This window comes from Nerophis ophidion, linkage group LG02, assembly GCF_033978795.1.
Source record: "Nerophis ophidion isolate RoL-2023_Sa linkage group LG02, RoL_Noph_v1.0, whole genome shotgun sequence".
Classification (NCBI taxonomy): domain Eukaryota; kingdom Metazoa; phylum Chordata; class Actinopteri; order Syngnathiformes; family Syngnathidae; genus Nerophis; species Nerophis ophidion.
The window spans coordinates 32085520-32105995 of record NC_084612.1 but is presented as its reverse complement, the minus strand read 5'-3'; the positions used below and the strand labels follow the sequence as shown (position 1 = coordinate 32105995).

Genomic DNA, 20476 nt, shown 5'->3' with positions numbered 1-20476 from the left:
GGAATAAACAAAACGTAGCGCGAAAGCTAGCGAGTATAAAAATGGAAAAGCAGTCGTCACTTGTTGCATGAAAGCAAATTAGGAACCGAGAACGAAATAACAAAAGGGGCAGGCTTAAAGGCCTACTGAAACCCACTACTACCCACCACACAGTCTGATAGTTTATACATCAATGATGAAATATTAACATTGCAACACATGCCAATACGGCTTTTTTAGTTTACTAAATTACAATTTTAAATTACCTGGGAGTTTGGTCTTGGAAACGTTGTGTAATGATGACGTGTACGCAGGACGTCACGCGTTTTTAGGAAGTATGAGCGTTACGCACACACACAGCTAAATGTTGTCTGCTTTAACGGCATAATCATACAGTGTTTTGGAGATCTGTGTTGCTGAATCTTTTGCAATTTGTTCAATTAATATTGGAGAAGTCTCAGTAGAAAGATGGAGTTTGGAAGCTTTAGCCTTTAGCCACACAAACACACGGTGATTCCTTGTTTAAAATTTCCGGAGCTGAAACTTTACTATGGATCAGAGCGCGGTCAAGCAGACATGGATCCCAACCACATGTCAACCAGCAGGTTTCGGTGAGAAAATTATGGTTAAAAAGTCGCCACTTACCGGATATCAGCTGAGCTTGTGTCGTCCGTCCAGCTGCCGTCGACACCCGTGAGACATGGCGTCAAGACACCCGTGGCCAAACCCCTCCGACTATCAGGTAATATTAAACTCGCTAAAACACTAGCAACACAATAGAAATATAAGGGATTTCCCAGAACTATCCTAGTAAATTTGTTTAAAACATCGGAATATGTCCCAATGCTATCGCGTTTTTTGTTTTTTTTAACTCGTTTTTTTATTTTCTCCTAGTCCGTCGATTTCAATATCCTCAAACACGAATTTTTCATCCTCGCTCAAATTAATGGGAAAATTGTCGTTTTCTCGGGCCGAATAACTGTTTTTGTTGGAGGCTCCCATTAAAATCAATGTGAATATGTGAGGAGCCCCTACACTTGCGACGTCATCGTCTGCGACTTCCGGTAAAAGCGAGGCTTTTTCAGGAAGTACCAAAAGTGGCGAAGTTTATCGTCGATTTTCTCTACTAAATCCTTTCAGCAAAAATATGGCAATATCGCGAAATGATCAAGTATGACACATAGAATGGACCTGCTATTCCCGTTTTAAAAAGAAAATGTCATTTCAGTAGGCCTTTAAATAAGTCAGTAATCAACAGGAACAGGTGTGCGTAGAAAGCAAGGGACAGGTGAAACTAATATGCAGCCATGGTGACAGAGCAAACAGGAAATAAGAAAATCCAAACAGAATGTGATACGAAAAGGAACAACACTACAATATGGGATGATCCGGGCACTGGATCATAACAGACGTTACAGCTTGTTTGTAAATGGTACAAAACCTTATAGATCGAAACATTCTATTTCAACTAGGTAGTACTCAAATTGGTTCATATTTTAAATGTTCTCTGAATGTGTAAAAATAAGTACATCGCTGTATCAAATTGTATTTGTTTGACACTTTGTAATGTCCTTAACAGTCGGTGCAATAAATTAACTGTAGACTACTACCTCAATTTACAAGCTTAATTGGTTCTGTAACAGAGCTCTCAACTTAACTTCTATCTTAAATCAATGCCGCCCATTGAAATAAATTGAAATCAATTTATTGGTGCTTGCCCGCCCCAAAAACAGCACAATTGTAACATGTAACATCCATTTTATAAAGTAAAACTTACTTTCATAGAAGAAATATTGTATAAAAACAATACAATATAATGTACTACAAACAACTTAAGTAATTTTATGAAGTAATGTAATAATAATGTAAAGTATTTACCTTGGAGAGTGGACTTCTACAGTGTCTTCTTCTACAAACCCCGTTTCCATTTGAGGTGGTAAATTGTGTTATATGTAAATATAAACGGAATACAATGATTTGCAAATCATTTTCAACCTATATTCAGTTGAATATGCTACAAAGACAACATATTTTTTATGTTCAAACTGATAAACAATTTTTTGTTTGCAAATAATCATTAACTTTAGAATTTGATGCCAGCAACACCTGACAAAGAAATTAGGAAAGGTGGCAATAAAAACTGATAAAGTTGAGGAATGCTCATCAAACACTTTTTTGGAACATCCCACAGGTGTGCAGGCTAATTAGGAACCGGTGGGTGCCATGATTTGGTATAAAAGCAGCTTCCATGAAATGCTAAGTAATTCACAAGCAAGGACGGGGCGAGGGTCAGCAATTTGTAAGTGAATTGTCCAACAACTTTAGAACAACATTTCTCTAAAAGCTATTGCAAGGAATTTAGGGATTTTACCATCTAAGGTCCGTAAAATCATCAAAAGGTTCAGAGAATCTGGAGAAATCACTGCACGTAAGCGATGATATTACGGACCTTTGATTCCTCAGGTGGTACTGCATCAAAAACAGACATCAGTGTGTAAAGGATATCACCACGAGGGCTCAGGAACACTTCATAAAACAACTGTCAGTAACTACAGTTGGTCGCTACATCCGTAGGTGCTAGTTACCCTACTATGCAAAGCAAAACCCATTTATCAACAATACCCAGAAACACCGCCGGCTTCGCTGGGCCTGAGATAATCTAGGATGGACTGATGCAAAGCGGAAAAGTGTTCTGTGGTCTGACGAGTCCACATTTCAAATTATATTTGGAAACTGTGGACGTGGTGTCCTCCGGAACAAAGAGGAAAATAACCATCCGGATTGTTATAGGCGCAAAGTTCAAAAGCCAGCATCTGTGATGGTATGGGGGTGTATTAGAAACCAAGGCATGGGTAACTTACACATCTGTGAAGGCACCATTAATGCTGAATGGTCCATACAGGTTTGGAGCAACATATGTTGTCATCCAAGCAACATTATCCTGGACGCCCCTGCCTATTTCAGCAAGACAATGCCAAGCCACGTGTTACAACAGCGTGGCTTCGTAGTAAAAGAGTGCGGGTACTTTCCTGGCCCGCCTGCAGTCCAGACCTGTTTCCCATCGCAAATTTGTGGCGCATTATGAAGCGTAAAATACAACAGCGGAGACCCCGTACTGTTGAACGACACAAGCTCTACATAAAACAAGAATGGGAAAGAATTCCACTTTTAAAGCTTCAACAATTAGTTTCCTCAGTTCCCAAACGTTTATTGAGTGTTGTTAAAAGAAAAGGTGATGTAACACAGCGGTGAACATGCCCTTTCCCAACTACTTTGGCACATGTTGCAGCCATGAAATTCTAAGTTAATTATTATTTGCAAAAAAATAATAAACTTTATGAGTTTGAACATCAAATATCTTATCTTTGTAGTGCATCCAATTGAACATGGGTTGAAAAGGATTTGCAAATCATTGTATTCCGTTTATATTTACATCCCACACAATTTCCCAACTCATATGGAAACGGGGTTTGTAGGTGTTTCTCCGTTAAACACACACTCAGCAGCGTCTATATGTTTTTAATGGATAAATGTTTGCTGTTTAAATATTATTTTAACGTCCTTGGCTGGCATTATCGACTTAAGCTAATGCTACTTAGTACGACCCGAACTGTGGTATTTGCTACGCCAACTAATGGGGAGGATGCTTATAACTCAGATTTTTTACTTGCAACGTGAAGCATAACAATTAGTTGAGCGACAGCTCTTATCTCAAAACACTCTTAAGTTGGGGCACTCTTAAGTTGAGGTACCACTGTTTAGAAACATACCTTGATTTGACCCCTTTTATCATTTCTAACAGTCATATAAATGTAAAAAGAAGTTAACGTTTGGTGTGAAATAGTTCACAAAATCCACAATTCAGATCTTATCATGGTTTGTGATCATTGTTTATCTGTATGGTGTATATTGTTCTTTTCAACACCCCGGAATACCATAGACGCCAATAATCCCCAATGACTTTTATTTATTTTTATTTTTTTTTATATAAAAATCAATTATGTCATGTAGTTACAGAGCTGCCTACATGTGGAGCTTCCTTCAATTTCAATTTATTTGGGATAGCCCCTTGAGATGCTGTATCTGAATTCCAAGGTGTTCCCTTCCAATGCACTTTCTTCTAGCCTTGATCCTTGCAACAACTTTATTATTATTATTTTTATTTTATTTTATTATTTTTTTCATGAAAAAGGGACGTTTTTGTCATGGAAAAGGGAAGTTTTTTTGGTTGGTGCACTAATTGTAAGTGTATATTGTGTTTTTTATGTTGATTTAATAAAAAATAAAAAATAAATTTTTTTTTTTTTTTATTTTTAAATAAAAATGAATAAAAAATTATTCTGTGGCCCGGTACTAATCGGGCCACGGTACCGGGCCGCGGCCCGGTGGTTGGGGACCACTGCTTTATAGCATGAGTTGCATAGCACCCAGCTTCTACTACTAGTAGCTCAGCCTGTGTATATTTTTAGGCTCAATAATACAAGGTTCTGATATTCATTTGTCTCAATGTAGTCGTTGGCTCTCATGAACTCTGCCATGATAAGTAGTAGTTGTTGTTGTTGTTAAGGAAATACCGAACGTTGTGATGTGCTTTGTGAAATCAATACGCCGCCGTAATGCTTAAAATGACCAGAATATGGTTCATATTACATGGTATTATGAATGTTCCTGTTACTATATTACATATATTATTTCAGCATGTACTGTATATTACACGTTGATGGCGATTTTTGGGATATTTTTATGGAGATTGAAACTTTTATTAGTAGATTGCACAGTACAGTACATATTCCGTAGAATTGACCACTAAATAGTAACACACGAATACGTTTTTCAACTTGTTTAAGTCGGGGGCCACTTCTTGCCAGTGTTTATTTATGTGTTAGAATGCATTATAATAAAAAACAAAACATACCGTAAGTCTGCTTGTCTTACATAGGACTGTAAATGATGGTGGTTAACATTAAAAAAAAAAGTGCAATTTATCTATTTAAATTATAGTGTGAAATAGGCTCTGGCATCCCCCGCAACCCCAAAAGGGACAAGCGGTAGGAAATGGATGGATGGTGTTGTGGATTACAAGGAGAGTCTCCGCATATTTAGACTTAAACACTTGTGTCTGTTTATTTGTCAGGGACCATGCACAAAAAATATTAGATACAAGGTAAGCATGCTCTGTACCAGATTTTAGTGTTCTCCTAATTTAAATCTCAGGTGATTTTGGGCGTACACTTCATTCTGTATATCACATTAAGCACCATATCTAGTTATACGGTTATCTTCACACTTTGTTTTAGTTTTGCCATGACCAAATGCACAAATTGGCCAAAGAAAAAGCAAAACATACGTCTCACATTCCAATTGTTACTTGAGCTGAAGTGTTGACGTGACAAATATTCAGTCTCCACAGGTCATCATTTTAACTGTTACGACATGTATTTTTTTCCCCAATATGTGGTCCATTTTCTTAATTTTTCGACCTATAGTAAGTATTTTATTTTATGCATCCAGAGTACCATTTTCAATGGCGTTGACTTAACCTGTTGTTAAATTTTAGATCACTGTTTTATGTAATGTGAGCTAATAACCACATACTTCAGTTCTTTGGTGACTTTGTAGCAGTGATCCCCCTAAAGAAAAGCTTCGTGTTTTAGCTGTTTCCATGATTTATCATAAACATAAGAGGCGTTAAATGCGGCCTGTAAGCTTTACTAGTTTGTTTAAAAATGGCACTTAGCCTGCTTGAGGGTCTATCTGGAAGCTCATAAAATTTGCACATACCTGAGAAATGCTCAGTTGAAGGACACAGTGGTACCAGTGGGGGGTTGTTGCGAGTGCTACACACACATACACACACAAATGTGAATTGCTGTTTCCTAGTACCACAGTCCTAAATGACCAAACTTTATTGCCAGTCAGTTGTGGCTGCAGGGTTTGGACAATTATTCTCCCTGCTCCTCTGGTTAAAAAAAGAAAAGCTTGTTCACACTCACTGTTTTTTTTTCTATTATCACCCCACCACTCTGTCCCCTAAAGAAAAGGTCTCTATTTGCCTTGATAGCAGTGGACTGAGCCACGGGAGCTGTTCACTATGGCAAGGCTAATCACATCAGTTAAAAAGTTAAGCATTGATTTTTAAGTTAGATGTTGTTTGTACACCAAATATGACACTGCTGCTATGTGTTTGTGTTTTGGGGCTGCGAAATTTAACAATGTGACGGTAGCGAGAGCACAAAGGTGACACAGGATTTGGTCCTGATGAAGTGGAATGTGACACATGAGCCCTGTCATGTGACTCTTGTCAACAGACTTCAGGTTAATGGGGGATTTGGGCTGATACCTCGGGTCCCTCTTTTGGCCTCTTGCAGCGCGTCCATTCAGGTAAACTTCATGTGACAATAAAGACCTCTCAGGCCACATGTACAGCTGTTGTTTCGCTTTTGACAGCCTGTTGGTATAGGATAAATGCGCCAACAATTCCACTCGCTAGGATGTAGCATCCTGAGCTATTTAATGTTCGAACATACTAATTTTAACCAAAGGGAAGGGAAATTACATGTTTACTCTGCTATGGTATGTTGTATGCGTGCATTACACAAGCTCATATGTGCAAGGATGTAGTCTTATGGAGATGTCCCTGAAATGAGTGTTGACCAGTTTGGTTTCTTGCTCAAGGTGACCTCGACTGTAGTCAGGATATAAACTAGCATTTCTTTGACAACGTTTGAACCGTACAGTCCCAAATTACAAATCTTAACAGACTGTATTACTATTACAAGTGGAATCCGGACTTTCAGTGCTGTAATTTATGGCACAGGGGTTAGTGCATGTTTCTCACAATACAAAGGTCCTGGGTTCGATCCCCGGGCTCAGGGTCTTTCTGTGTGGAGTTTGCATGTTCGCCCCGTGACTGTAAGTGTTCACTCCGGGTATTCCGGTTTCCTCGCACCTCCAAAGAAATGCACCTGGGGATAGGTTGATTGGCAACACAAAAAACTGTACTGTTTACTAAAGTGAAACTGAACAATTTTGAAGTTTACACTTTGAAACATACCCTTTGCAAATCCATGATTATGTCACAGTTTGTTTTTGTTGCCTGGCTCACATGTTAGGAAAAGTTGCAAAAAACTAGCATCTTCTTCGACCTTATCTTATGCACCAAATTACCGGTAGTAATGCACATTTAACAAACATCCTAGATCAATTGCTGTGTGTGGAAAATAAACAAGAAATTATGGTAAAAAAACAACAACTGATTTTTGATGTTTTTATTTTGATGAATGTTATAAACTCTTGTTTTATTCAATCCAGCCAATATTGTACTGAATAGAATGATGTACTGAGGAGTAAACTCGTTCCATTTTGAAGGTATAAGTAGATGTTGCATCTTAGAACAATCAGTCCAATTCCACCCTCAATCTTTGATTACTGTTCTATATGTTTGCATGATGGGATTACTGGGTAATGTTGGTTTAGAATAAAGTAGCTGCTCTGTAGATACAGCAGTTGATATTGAGGATGTTCTCAATATGACAGAAAATGTATACTTTTATGCCTGTATACACACAATTGTGAGCATTTGACAATAATGATGTTGATTAGTTGAAAAGTTTACAATAACTGTTATAATCTAGTGAATTACAATAGGCTTGCAAAACTGTTTTATCTGAGAATAATTTTTTCTTTCTTTATTTTTCTGTAGTAGCATCTGGTGTTATGACTGTGCACAGGCAGTATACCATAGCCAATTTAAAAGATTCCGTCTGTCAATCATCACACTGTACCTTCAATCAAAATGATTAAAAGGGAACTGCACTTAAGCCCTCTAAATTAACATCCAATTCTGAATTAGTTGATCGACATATTCAAAATGTGATCTCTTAATAACATGCTGTAAAAATGCATAACCTTTGAAAACATGCCTTGTAATATCCACAAACTGGAGGATATTTTTTTAATCGGGATACAATTTAAAAACAGTTAAAGTTATGTTAAAAGGTTTTATGTAATATTAAATGAACATCATACTAGAGATGCAAATTATGCATGTGGTGATTGATTCAAACATTGTTTAAAATGTTAACATTAAATAGCAAGTTAAGTGTAAGGTGTCAAGCAGCTAAAGGAACTCTAATTCATTTACTTTGAAATGTCAGAAAAAAAGATTTGTTGTCTGTTGTAAGAATTTGCTTGTTTGTCCATCCAGGCCACCATATGTCACGTGAGGCGCCTGTGTTATGAGTGTTGCTAATGTTTGTCAAATATGCTCATGTGTGTTGAACTGGAGATGACTGAAATAAATGAGTCGTGTATGAAACAAGCTCAGCTTCCTCATTAACATGACATGGTGTCAGAGTTAAGGACTAAACGCCGCCGGTGACGAAAGAATGGCAAAGTTCGGGATGTTTGATTTTGCTGTCCAGCGGAGTCCGCTGTCCGCTATGGAGGCAGCACTTTTCTCGCCTTCTTTTGTGTCCAGTTCTAAAGCCATAAAACCATAGACCATGGTTCCCCAAACTTTTTGACTCAGGGGCCGCATTGGGTTAAAAAAATTTGGCCGGGGGCCGGGCTCTTTGTGTGTGTGTGTGTGTGTGTGTGTGTTAATGTATGAGTATATATATATACATATATATATATATATATATACATATATATATATATGTATATGTATATATATATATATATATATATATATATACACAGTATATTAGGGGTGTGACTGTACACAAAATATTCGGTTCGGTACGTACCTCGGTTAAGAGGTTCGGTTAATTTTCGGTACAGTAAGAAAACAACAAAATATAAATTTTTGGGTTATTTATTTACCAAATTTGTAAACAATGGCTTTATCCTTTTAACATTGGGAACACTATAATAATTCTGCCCACGTTAATCAACATGAAACGGCTCAACTTGTTGCTCAGATTAAATAAAATGAGAAAACTTTTCTTCTACATATGAAAAGTGCAACATTAAACAGTTTCAAGTCAACTCATCATGCTTAATTTATTACAGCATTTGGGAAGCCTGTAGTTTATTTTTATTATGTAAACGTTATATTTTTTTATCAACATGTGATAGCAGGGACCCTGCCATTCAAACTAGGCTGCTACATTACTAATGATTAATGTAACTATAAGCTGAAAAAATAGCACAATAGCAATAGGAGAGACTATTCATCCCTGAACACCATGGAGTTCATGTAGGCTTAATGATGCAGTTACATTACTATATCACTAGCATACGCACGCACGCACGCACGCACACACACACACACACCGCAAAATGAGCTAACGTTACGCTAAAAGTTAATTAGCTTTCACCTCAAGCCAGGCCTGCGAGTGAGCTGAGCTGCAGTTTGTTTCTAAAACGTCATCTAGAACGTTGACTGGGAGGTGTTTATAATAATTTTAAACACCTATCTGCTCGACGCTGAAGCACTGACTACATGCGCTCTGAATATGCACTGCTGATTGGTTGTTACTGCTCTGAATACGCACTGCTGATTGGCTTTTACCGCTATACATGTAACCAATCAGATGGTTGTGTGGGTGGGACAATGCTGGGTGCTGTGTAGAAGACAGAGGCAGAACGGAGCGGATTAGCTTGTTAAGACTTTAGCTGGGGCGGTTTCTTCATATGTTCATGTGGAAACTCGTTCAGTACACCTCCGAACCGGAACCCCCGTACCGTCCATATTGTTTAAAAGCATTTTTAAACAATATGAGTGGGTAGGAGACCCCGAGAGTAATAAGCGGTAGAAAATAGATTGGAAGGGACAAATAAAATAAAAAATCAGACTTCCCACGGGACGGATTTTATTTGGCCTGCGGGCCGTAGTTTGGGAACCCCTGCCGTAGACAAAGAAACAAACCACACTGACATACATTGCAATTATTGGATGACCACAATGTTCTTAAAGGGGAACATTATCACAATTTCAAAAGGGTTAAAAACAATAAAAATCAGTTCCCAGTGGTTCAAAATTTTACCGGTCCCGTAATATCCCTAAATAAAGCTTTAAAGTGCCTTATTTTCGCTATCTTCAAAACCACTATCCACTTCCCTGTGACGTCATACAGGGCTGCCAATACAAACAACATGGCGGTTACCACAGCAAGATATAGCGTCATTAGCTCGGATTCAGACTCGGATTCAGACTCGGATTTCAGCGGTTTAAGCGATTCAACAGATTACGCATGTATTGAAACAGACGGTCGGAGTATGGAGGCAGATAGCGAAAACGAAATTGAAGAAGAAATGGAAGCTATTCGGCCATAGCGGGGGTGTACCTAATGAAGTGGCCCATAGCATGGCTGCCGTATTAGCATCGCCGGTAAAATGTGCAGACCAAACAATCAGGACTTTCGCATCTTGAGACACTGGAGCAACTTAAATCCGTCGATTGGTAAGTGTTTGTTTCGCATTAAATGTGGGTATCTAGTTTCAAATGTAGATACGGCTAGCGTAAATCGCATGTTAGCATCGATTAGCGTAGCATGTTAGCATCGATTAGCTGGCAGTCATGCCGTGACCAAATATGTCTGATTAGCACATAAGTCAACAACATCAACAAAACTCACCTTTGTGATTTAGTTGACTTAATCGTTGCAAATGCATCTGCATGTTATACATACATCTCTGTGCCATGTCTGTCTTAGCATCGCCGGTCAAATGTGCAGACACTCTGGCAAATTCAATGGGGGTCTGGCGGCAGATTTCTTGCCAGTGGTGCAACTTCAATCCCTCCCTGTTAGTGTTGTTACACCCTCCGACAACACACCGACGAGGCATGATGTCTCCAAGGTTCCAAAAAAATAACGGAGGTGAGACCCGGTGTTTGTAATGTGAAAATGAAAATGGCGGGTGTGTTACCTCGGTAACGTCACGTTCTGACGTCATCGCTAAAAGACCGATAAACAGAAAGGCGTTTAATTTGCCAAAATTCACCCATTTAGAGTTCGTAAATCGGTTAAAAAAACACATGGTCTTTTTTTGCAACATCAAGGTATATATTGACGCTTGCATAGGTTTGGTGATAATGTTCCCCTTTAAGTTAATTTTCATTCATCGTTTGATTAATTGGTGTATTGACTATCGGCCAAGTCCTCCATTTGTACTACATTTATTAATGCCTCTGAACATCATATTTAATGCTTTTTAATGCCATTTCAGGCCTTAATTTTTACAAAATCTAATTACTTTTAATACTTTTTAATGCCCCACGATAACTCTGTTGTATGTATTTCTTTTTAAATGAAGATTTAATTGTAGTTTTTGCGGATCTTTCTTTACGGCTGGCTTTGGGGCAGCTTCTTTGAGCGCACACATCTTTGTAGGGTTGTAAAACACCATTGTTGTGAAGCTGGCGCATCAGGTGACTGATAATGTTTGATTTGATTTGCTCACCCTAATTCACCTACAGCACAGTAAACTAATCTCACCTCATCGGAGTGTTTTTTTTCTGTTGGTTATCGGAGCTATTGTTTCAGGGTTATCAGATTAATCGTTATGACATCATAAGATGTCCAATATTTGTTGTGCAATACATTGTAATTTTTCTTCAGAATTACATTAGCTTGTTTTGTATGTTGTAAATATACCGTATGTTATTGTTTCAAGTGGGATAACGTTCATCCATCCAATCATTTTCTGACCCTTTTTCCTTACGAGGTTTTGGGGGGTGCTGTAAAATTTTTAGTTGCCTGCTTTATACAGCATTGCCCCTTATTATCCCCTCAATTTTATATCATTCCAATGGGGTTCCAGTGGCACCAGGGGTATGCTACACCCCTAATTTGATTCTGATAAATAGCTTTGTCCTGAATTACGAGCTTGTTATTGTAAACTTGCTGTCTATATTTTAAGCCTTGTGGGCACTAGTATTATGTCAGGTCTTGTACCTTGTAAAAACCTGAGGTTTAAAGTAGGCAGTAATACTCCCTGTAGTGGCATCCGAGAATACCAGTGTGCTGAGCTTGTGTAAAAAAGTCACACAAATGTTGTTTTTATTGTGTGGGTTGGGAAAAACGGGAAGGCTTTAGTGGACTAGCTGCAGCCGCTGACAAAGTGGATTAAACCTTACAGGCCAGGAGCACTTTGTTATTTTAGTTGCTAAGGAATACGCTGGACTTGTTCTGGCGCGGCACTATTAGAAACTCTAATAAGACCAGAGTAAACTTCACGCAGTGCAAGCTGTGGCGAGGATGAATAAAATGTCCATGAGTGAGACAACTGAAGGCGTGGAACCTTGTTTTTCTTACTCTGCTGGACACCAAAGGTTACCATGGTTTCCCTGAATGGCAGGCCCAGAGGTCAAAGGGCTCCCTAAATTGCTCAATAGATAGAGGGCAGCTAAAATCTAGCCCAGAACCTAAATCTTCCTTCCAATAAAACTTAAAGCTCCTCTATTTTATCAGTTGCTTTGGTGTCCATTACTACGTCTATTTTTATTTTTTTATTTCGACAAGATATGTTAATATGTGGGCTTCACGGTGACCCTAGGGGTTAGTTCGTCTGCGTCACAATACGAAGGTCCTGAGTAGTCAGGGTTCAATCCCGAGCTCGGGATCTTTCTGTGTGGAGTTTGCATGTCCTCCCTGTGAATGCGGGGTTCCCTCCGGGTACTCCGGCTTCCTCCCACTTCCAAAGACATGCACCTGGGGATAGGTTGATGGGCAACACTAAATTGGCCCTATTGTGTGAATCTGAGTGTGAATGTTGTCTGTCTATCTGTGTTGGCCCTGCGATGAGGTGGCGACTTGTCCAGGGTGTACGACGCCTTCCGCCCGATTGTAGCTGAGATAGGCACCAGCGCCCCCCGCGACCCCAAAGGGAATAAGCGGTAGAAATGGATGGATGTTAATATTTTTATTAGGTGTATTGGTTACCACATTTAGCAGAGTCTGAATGTTAGAAACAGCTCTCAGTATGATGCATAACTTCAAATGTTAAATCACTAGCTCTGTGACAGTGTCAATCAAAGCTAGGTTTCACTTCTCCCATGTCCTTTATCTCATTAGATTGTGTAGGCTTATGTTGTGGCCGGTCAATACATAATTCTAAATCCCAACATACCTCTAAGCAAACTAAAATGAGTTGTTAAAAAACATGTACCTATCTACACATTGGCCTTTATTAACTCCATGTTGTGCCATCAAGATTAAAGACAATGAAGTCACTGTGTGAGGTGATTAGAAGGTTAAAAGATTGGAAAACTTTGGAGATAAGGGGTTTTGAGGAGGAGTGGTGAGTTCTTCCCCCTCCCGCTGCACAGTGCTTTAAGGGGTCATGCCGCTCATGGGAATAGCTCTTTGTGTAGCCAGGTCACTGGTCACTTGACTGTCCTGCAGGCCGTGTTGAGCAGCAGCAGCACATCTGCCAGCCCGCCACTGATTGATTTGTTGGCTTTTTCTTCAGCTTTGCATTCTTCTCTTCTAGTTTATCAGTCAATTTTCACCCCTTTCTTCACTATTCATCGGGGTCACTGCATTTTATTAAGGCGCTTATTTTTCAATTAATTAGTAGCTCGGCACTATAGAACCACAATGACCGATGTGCTTTTACAACTTTTTTTAGCGGAGGTTCTCCATAGTTTAGTTTTGTTCACATGGTCTCTTTGATGCAGCTGGACTCACGCGGGCTGGGGTTGAGGTGGGATTAGAGTGGGATTTCATTGTCCATCCACACAGTCAAGTTGCAGAAATGATTGCTTTGACAAACAGCAGCCCAGTTGAAGTAAATACAAATAAACATGGGTTGGCAACCTTTACTATCAATCATTTTGACCACTCTTGCACTACGTAAATAGTTTGGAGTTGCGAAACGCAACAGTTTGCAAACTTTTAAAAAGTGGTAATTTTTTTTTTTTTGACCTATCCTACCTAACAACAAAATACAACAAACTAAAGTGCAGTGTGCATGTGTAACTGATGGCAGCATGTGTGGCTACATTGGTTAAATATCACTCCTTGTCACTTTCAGAGCTGTTCTGGACTGCAAGTTGACAGCCTGTAGCTTTCAGCACACTGGCTAGTGCTGCTCGACTTAATTGTCAATCAGGGGGCATATGTGGTTGCAGTGTGTGCAAGACAGGACTCTGCAGGATGACGACTTTTACACTATGTGAAGTTCTGCTTTTGTATATTTCACTACTTTTCAGAATATTTAAATTGCTTGTTTTCAACATACTGCACAGTTAAAGGGCACCTATGATGATTTTTGTCTTTTATTTTTATTTTATTTGTTGAACAATGCCAAGGTGTCATATCATTAGGTTCATGCATTGGCGTGAGCTTGCACGCAGTTTTGGATGCCTCCGCTTGCAGGGTTTTGCAGTCTGGCTATGTTGTGATGTCACAGAGAGGTATACATATATATTTGGACATTAAGTAAAGCGCTCAGCCAGATACCGGCTGTAAGAAGGTCGGATAAAAGTAGGGTAAAGTATTTGTTATATGATCTTTGAATTTCCATAATACCATGGACAAGCAACATTCAGTGACATAAATGCTGCTCAAAGCAGTATTTCTATGCAGCTCTGTATTGACCTGTTTGTGTATGTGTACGTACTATGGTGACCAGGCAAACCTATGTAATCTTTATGAAGTTTATTTTTGACCATGTCTGAAAAATAAACTAGCGGTGACAACCTAAAGATATATTTTTAACAGTATACATTTTCAGAAGATACTTTTGGAGAGGATGGGGGGCATGATTTTACTTGCAATCTGGGAACGCCTCAACAAACGTACATTTTGTAGACAGACTCAAAAAACAGTTTATATAAAGTCCAGACCTGTTTCCCATCGCAAATTTGTGGCGCATTATGAAGCGTAAAATACAACAGCGGAGACCCCGTACTGTTGAACGACACAAGCTCTACATAAAACAAGAATGGGAAAGAATTCCACTTTTAAAGCTTCAACAATTAGTTTCCTCAGTTCCCAAACGTTTATTGAGTGTTGTTAAAAGAAAAGGTGATGTAACACAGCGGTGAACATGCCCTTTCCCAACTACTTTGGCACATGTTGCAGCCATGAAATTCTAAGTTAATTATTATTTGCAAAAAAAATAATAAACTTTATGAGTTTGAACATCAAATATCTTATCTTTGTAGTGCATCCAATTGAACATGGGTTGAAAAGGATTTGCAAATCATTGTATTCCGTTTATATTTACATCCCACACAATTTCCCAACTCATATGGAAACGGGGTTTGTAGGTGTTTCTCCGTTAAACACACACTCAGCAGCGTCTATATGTTTTTAATGGATAAATGTTTGCTGTTTAAATATTATTTTAACGTCCTTGGCTGGCATTATCGACTTAAGCTAATGCTAGTTAGTACGACCCGAACTGTGGTATTTGCTACGCCAACTAATGGGGAGGATGCTTATAACTCAGATTTTTTACTTGCAACGTGAAGCATAACAATTAGTTGAGCGACAGCTCTTATCTCAAAACACTCTTAAGTTGGGGCACTCTTAAGTTGAGGTACCACTGTTTAGAAACATACCTTGATTTGACCCCTTTTATCATTTCTAACAGTCATATAAATGTAAAAAGAAGTTAACATTTGGTGTGAAATAGTTCACAAAATCCACAATTCAGATCTTATCATGGTTTGTGATCATTGTTTATCTGTATGGTGTATATTTCCAAGATGGCGCTGCTGTAGTGGCTGCTGTTGGCAGGAGCTCTGTGCTCTTGTGTCATCCTTTTGTGTTTCCCTCTTGTTTTCATGTCTTATTATATTTTTTTGCCTTTTGGTCCGGGACCCTTTGGGACTGTGTGACAAGGGGTGCCACTTTCGTGACATCTGTGGTGCTTTTTTTTGTGGACTTCTGGATCTACCTCCTGGGAGCCTTTTGGCCATGGAGACTAGCTGCTGGGTGTCTGCCACACCGGAGTCGGTTTGGAGGGACTGGAGGAGATGTGGATGAGGGGACAGGACTGCAGAGTTTGGAGGGACTGGAGGAGATGCGGATGAGGGGACAAGGCTGCGGAGCTCGCACTGAGCGCTGGGACGGAGAGGCTTCGCAGTTTCTTGGCTGGGTGTGCAGGTGTCGGACACCTCAGTCACCTTGGATGTATCCTCGCTAATCCATGCGGACTGGACACTGGCCGAAAGTGGAGTCGGCTGTCTTGGTTGCTTTGTTAGGTCTGCTCCTGTCTCTGGCCATGCTCCCTCCACCCCAGCGGACGATGGCGTGGAACACCGCAGAGGCCACCACAGTGGATATGTTTCTTTTACTTTTTATTCATAGCTGTATGTAGAAGTGTCTTTAATGTCTTTAATGTCCTCTGTGTTCTTTGATGTTTCCCTCTTACACACATGGAAGAGGGATGTGTACCATGGCTATGAGTTTTTTTTTTTTTTTCCCCTTGGCCTCAGTCTGCACCTCCTGTCCAGGGCCCAGGCTAAGACCGATTTTTTTTATTTTATTTTAATCTTCTATTTCCCCCCCCCTTTGTTTACCTGTATCTCATCTTTTTTTGCAAGGGGCGCTGGAAGCCGGCAGACCCGTCAGCGATCCTGTTCTGTCTCCCTGTAATGTTTGTCTAAACTTGAATGGGATTGTGCTGAAAATATTAATTTTCCTGAAGGAACTCTCCTGACGGAATAAATAAAGTATTCTCTATCTATTGTTTTTTTCAACACCCCGGAATACCATATACGCCAATAATCCCCAATGACTTTTGTTTATTTTAATTTATTTTATATAAAAATCAATTATGTCATGTAGTTACAGAGCTGCCTACATGTTGAGCTTCCTTCAATTTCAATTTATTTGGGATAGCCCCTTGAGATGCTGTATCCAATTCCAAGGTGTTCCCTTCCATGCACTTTCTTCTAGCCTTGATTCTTGCAACAACTTTATTATTATTATTTTTTTTTTTTTTTTTTTTCTTTGTCATGAAAAAGGGACGTTTTTGTCATGAAAAAGGGAGGTTTTTGTGGTTGGTGCACTAATTGTAAGGGTATATTGTGTTTTTTATGTTGATTTAATAAAAAATAAAATATATATATATATATATATATATATATTTATTTTTTTTAAAATAAAAATGAATAAAAAATTCTTCTGTGGCCCGGTACCAATCGGGCCACGGTACCCGGCCGCGGCCCGGTGGTTGGGGACCACTGCTCTATAGCATGAGCTGCATAGCACCCAGCTTCTACTACTAGTAGCTCAGCGTGTGTATATTTTTAGGCTCAATAATACAAGGTTCTGATATTCATTTGTCTCAATGTAGTCGTTGGCTCTCATGAACTCTGCCATGATAAGTAGTAGTTGTTGTTGTTGTTGTTAAGGAAATACCGAACGTTGTGATGTGCTTTGTGAAATCAATACGCCGCCGTAATGCTTAAAATGACCAGAATATGGTTCATATTACATGGTATTATGAATGTTCCTGTTACTATATTACATATATTATTTCAGCATGTACTGTATATTACACGTTGATGGCGATTTTTGGGATATTTTTATGGAGATCGAAACTTTTATTAGTAGATTGCACAGTACAGTACATATTCCGTAGAATTGACCACTAAATAGTAACACACGAATAAGTTTTTCAACTTGTTTAAGTCGGGGGCCACTTCTTGCCAGTGTTTATTTATGTGTTAGAATGCATTATAATAAAAAACAAAACATACCGTATGTCTGCTTGTCTTGCATAGGACTGTAAATGATGGTGGTCAACATTAAAAAAAAAAGTGCAATTTATTTTTTTAAATGATAGTGTGAAATAGGCTCCGGCATCCACCGCAACCCCAAAAGGGACAAGCGGTAGAAAATGGATGGATGGTGTTGTGGATTACAAGGAGAGTCTCCTCATATTTAGACTTAAACACTTGTGTCTGTTTATTTGTCAGGGACCATGCACAAAAAATATTAGATGCAAGGTAAGCATGCTCTGTACCAGATTTTAGTGTTCTGCCAATTTAAATCTCAGGTGATTTTGGGCGTACACTTCATTCTGTATATCACATTAAGCACCATATCTAGTTATACGGTTATCTTCACACTTTGTTTTAGTTTTGCCATGACCAAATGCACAGTTCACAAAACGTACATTTTGTAGACAGACTCAAAAAACAGGTTATATAAATGTGACTGTTAAGCAAAATTTACATGAAAGCACAGCTAATACACATTGTATAGGTCACAAAGAAGTGTTTTACTGTGGATTAAAATCATCATAGGTCCTAACAAGTGTTTCTCAAACAACACGCACAAACATCCGTCTCTTTTCTAATCAGTCGTCAGAACTCAACCTGTGCACATTCGACTCAGAAATTATAGAACTCTTTTATAACAAAATTTAGCTCTATGAAGGGATTTACAATAAAGAATGTTTAAAATTATTAACTTTGTAAATATATAATATCTAAGAGTAAAATCTTATAGAAAAAAGCACATTGCTTAAATAAGTTAAATCGACATTAAAACAGAAAGTATATCTTTTAGGTTTTACGGATCATTATACCGTATTGCCATGAATGTCACTTTCTTAGGAGTAGAGTGTCTTTACTTTTGGTAGCTCACTTGCATGTTGAGTGCAGCGTGCTGAGCTGTGTTAATAAGGCTGACCACAGTAACCAGAGCAGAAAAAGCTGAACTAATTTCTGGTATTTGTAAGTCAACCTTTGTTTGTGCTTGACCTGTTCACTGACCTTCCGCTTGCTGAGTTGTTGGCATCTGTTGTGAGGAAAGCAAGTAGAGGAAAATAAGGAGCATCGAGCATTAAAATGTATTGGCAGGACACTGTTGTCGTTGAAATCTAAGCCAATGTGATATTGAACATTGTGTTGATTTTAGTACATTATATTTAGACATGCCACTGTCAGAAATATGACAAAGAACAATGTTTGCAGCAACTTGTCTTTTTGCACACTCTGCAAAAAGCTGCAGAGGGCTGGCCATGCAGAGCTGGGTGCTCGGCAGGATTTGTGGAGGTCAGAGGTTAGAGGTGAGATTGCTGGGTTGGGCAGATGGCCAGCATTGCTTCTTTTTGCTTTTGGGGAATGGGCTCAAGTTTTAAATTTTTTCCATTTGTAAAAAAAAAAAAAAAAAAAAAACATACCAATGGTAAGGGCCAGGGGTACTGTAAGAATTAAAATAAGACACGCGACTCATAAAATGTGTCATTATGTTACCATCAACAGAATCTACATAGTAAAGACAAGGTTTGCTTTGATAAATTTATCCACATATTAGGGGTGTGAATGTTGTCTATCCAAAGCCGAAGGTCAGTGTCCTATTCTCATCTGTGACAACTGCCCTATAAACCCTAGCAATTATAGATTTTCCAACTTGACTTAGTAGTTTATCAATAGTCAACGATCGCCCAGCTGTTTGTCAGTCCAGCATAATTTGCTTGGATGGAAAGGCCAAGCAGAGAGACAAGACATCAGTGTTGCTCATCTCTCATGCCCTAAAGTCATATCCCTTCAGTGCATTAATGACATTTTTTTGGTTAGAGCCTGTGTTAATGTGGGGGTGGGTGGCAGTGTGGATTTGTGTGGGAAGCAGGAGGGGGACTGGGATGCCTTTCCCCCCAATTCCGTTTTGACATCCACTGTGGGTCTTACAGCACAGAGGCAACAGCTCAGGACTAATTTGATTAAACACAACCCTGCCACAAGATTTGGCCTTTTGTCGAACAAGCACGCCAAAGAGCACAATGCTGTGATTTTCACATCATGCCAGGAAAACAACTTGGTAGTAAAAAAGCATCTTTAAGGTAATGCACCTACTCATGAGAGTTTGGTTGTCATCGTTGAACAATGACAGGAAACAAGTTCATCAAACAGCATTAAAGATGTTTTTATGTGAAGTCAGTCAGATCCATAAGGTCCGAAACGAACCGACTAAAGAACAGCAACATATGACACTGTTGTTGTTTATTTTCCCTGTTTTTATTTTCTGGGTAGTTTTTATATTAGTTTTTTTATGTTTTTAAAATGTTTCTTAATTTTGACTCCTTATGCTTACTCTGCTCATTTGTAGCTTGCTAACTAAATGTGTTGCACAGACAACTGTTCAATGACAAAATAAGCAAACAAGAAAATATTGTTAAACATCGTCTTGCTCAGGCATCAGTTTTGCTTCCGTTTATTTACTTTTATTTAGATAGCACAAGGGCTTCACGGTGGCAGAGGGGTTAGTGCGTCTGCCTCACAATACGAAGGTACTGCAGTCCTGGGTTCAAATCCAGGCTCGGGATCTTTCTGTGTGGAGTTTGCCTGTTCTCCCCGTGAATGCGTGGGTTCCCTCCAGGTACTCCGGCTTCCTCCCACTTCCAAAGACATGCACCTGGGGATAGGTTGATTGGCAACACTAAATTGGCCCTAGTGTGTGAATGTGAGTGTGAATGTTGTCTGTCTATCTGTGTTGGCCCTGCGATGAGGTGGCGACTTGTCCAGGGTGTACCCCGCCTTCCGCCCAATTGTAGCTGAGATAGGCGCCAGTGCCCCCCGCGACCC

The 20476-nt window shown here is 39.2% G+C and overlaps 1 protein-coding gene across 1 annotated transcript in view; it reads left to right on the top strand.

The window, feature by feature from the left end:
- Positions 1-20476, top strand: part of prtga (protogenin homolog a (Gallus gallus)) — a 59967-nt gene that overhangs the window by 2538 nt on the left and 36953 nt on the right. The window lies entirely within an intron of this gene.